Source organism: Protobothrops mucrosquamatus, unplaced genomic scaffold (assembly GCF_001527695.2).
Source record: "Protobothrops mucrosquamatus isolate PMUCROS unplaced genomic scaffold, P.Mucros_1.0 scaffold862, whole genome shotgun sequence".
NCBI classification, from domain to species: Eukaryota; Metazoa; Chordata; class Lepidosauria; order Squamata; family Viperidae; genus Protobothrops; species Protobothrops mucrosquamatus.
Genome location: NW_015387117.1, coordinates 680,835 through 683,753, shown reverse-complemented (window position 1 = coordinate 683,753; position 2,919 = coordinate 680,835).

The window sequence follows — 2,919 nt, the reverse complement described above, 5'->3', positions numbered from 1 at the left end:
TGCAGTCCTAAATCTCATTTTTAAAGAATAAAGCAACAAGACACAGACAAAACAACTTTACACAGGGACAGTTTTTCCCCTCACACCATCAATCTACTGAACACCTAATTCTCACAATGTTGTTAAATATCTATGTATATTTACCCATGTACTATGGCTGCAGTACTATCATTTATCCTTCTTATTATCTTATTTACTCTCCCCTCTTCTTGGTATGATGATAGTGATGATGGTGGTGGTGATGATAATGAGTCAGTTGCTCTGCATGTGCTTCTGCACCAGAGACAAAATCCTTGTGTGTCTAATAACATTTGCCCAAATATTCTATTCTGTTCTGTTCTGTTCTGTTCTGTTCTTAAATCCAGCTGATTCTAGAGGGGCTATTTTTTTGGTAAGCTTGCACAGCATCTCTCTCAGAGGAATGAAAACAAGCAAACTGGAAGAAAGATAAGTGTGTGCCATTTGGGATCACTGGGAGAGAAGCACCTTTACTGATGCTGTGACTGGGATTTAGACATATTGGCAACAAGGTGCTTTATTATGAATTCTGACAGTTACGCTTATGGCAATGCTTTTCCATAGATGGTTGGCAGATTTAGAAATATGGGCTCCTTCCTGACAAATGCCATTTCCTAGGTGATTAATGCAGTGATAAAATTTTAAATCTTTAATCCTTGTTTGATATTACCCTTTTGGTGTTCACAACACAGAGTTCATATCTGGTGATTTGACTGCAGAAAATCAGGCGTTCGCATAGACTGAGTGTAGTAAATGAATGTCTCAGCATTGCTGCTTGATACAGTTTTCTCCATGAAACATTTTTTTAGAATAAAAGCAACCCATTGGAAGCTTGCTTTATAACAGAGCTTCAAAAATACCATCAGGCAGAAATAGACTTTAAAGCAGGGGTGTCAAACTCGCAACGTCATGTGACATGTCGCTATGTATTGTGACTTTTTTTCCATTGCCTGCAATGGACTGGGTGCGGTTTCGCTATGATGCATCCGGCCCGCGGGCTGGCAGTTTGACTCCTCTGCTTTAAAGCCACCTTTGCTAAAGAACTTTTAAGTTTGAGGGCATCTGATTTCATTGAAAAAATATTGCTGGCCTTGGTGTCTTTAATCAAATGAAGGGAAGAATCTAAATTACCAAGCAAGAAATGGAGATAAGGACAAGCATGAGGCTAAATATTAGGCATAAAATTGCATCTTCCCCCTCATGTGTTTTTCAAATATTTATCTTGCTTACTCTACTGACTAGCATGTTAATTAGATTTAACCAGCATATTTAACAGAAGAACAAAACCCAAAGAAAAAATGTTTTCTTTGACATTACATTTTACAATTATAATAAAACAAAGTGCTTTTTTGACCTATAGCAGTGATGGCGAACCTTTTAAAGACCGAGTGCCCAAAACCTGCCCATCCGCCCCTGATCTGCCTCCTCCCTGCCTGCTCCACCCCCACCAGCCCCCTGCCCCGTCCACCCACAGGACCACCCAATGCCTCCATGGCCCTCTGCAGATCGCCCAGGCGGCCCTGCAGTGCCATGGCAGCCACACACTCTGCCTGCACCCCGCAACATCATATGTGCGCAATGGGGTGCGAGGGCGGAGTCTTGTCCCTGCTGCCAACCTGCCATGTCCTTGGCTGCGCTGTTCCTTGCGGGCCACGCCCGGGGGCAACTCTCCTCTGGGGAGGCTGCTGGTGAGGAGGGGGCTGCAGGGGAGGCCAGGCTGGGGCGACAGTGCACGTGCCCACAGAAAGGGCTCTGAGTGCCGCCTCTGGCACGCGTGCCATAGGTTCGCCACCACTGACCTATAGGGTACTGTGGCAATTCCATAGTCCGTTTATAAGAGTTGCATACAAAATACTTATATTATGCTGGCAGATAATATTTTGTCCTTTCTACCAGCATAATACATATATTTCTTTAAATATAAATCTCACCATCTTCATCATCAGGTACTAATCATTTATAGACATAATCAGTTTTTTCCCTTTTTTTTTCCCACCTCCTTGCCATGAATATCGACAAGAGGGAGCAGGAGAGGCAGATGACAGTGTAATTTTTAAATTTATTTTTTTTAAAATGTATTGGTCACCCAATAAGCTCAGGTTTATTGGGTAACCAATACATTTTAAAAAAATAAAAAAATAAATTTAAAAATAAAGTTCCAGTGGACTCAGGTTACATGGTTAATGTCATTTGTGCAAAACGACATTTTAAAACCACCATGGCTCTCACTGTATGCCTATGCTTTCCACTGATTTTCGAATAATCCCTGTTCTCTCTCCCACCCCCCAAGATAATGAATCACTCCATCTCTCCTGTGATTGAAAATTGGCATCTGTTTATATCTTGTTCCTTACAGTAATCAGTAAGAAACAAAGCCTCGTTTTAACAAGCTAAACACAGTCAGGAGGTCAAATCCGATTCCCTGTTGAAGTGATTCAGGACAAGACTGAGCTGTTCCTGGAGCTCTAGTCTAGCATGTTAACATGAGCCAAAGGGTGTTTTGTTTTCTGAAATTCTTGTGTTCTGGCTGGCTTAGAACTTGCAAAATGGATACAAAACTAGAAGGATGTTAAAGGAGGCATCAGGACTGAAATAAAGAAGACCATGTTTATTAGAATTGCCCGCATTAATAACTTACAGCACCAGGGGTTCTTTCCCAATATGCTGTGATGAGCCCAAGCAGCTGGGACTGTCTCCCAGAATCCATTCACAAAGGGGTTCTTTTCACTGAGCCATTTATTAGGAAAAGCTAGCTTGTCTAAACAAGAGTTAGTTACAGGAGTTCATTCAAAATGCTAATCAATTGCAGGATTGATCCAGAGACCCTGGTTTTTGCTGATGCAATCCCTGTATTAGATCATACAAGTGGCTGTTCTTTCCCAATGTTGCTAAACTTCAGAT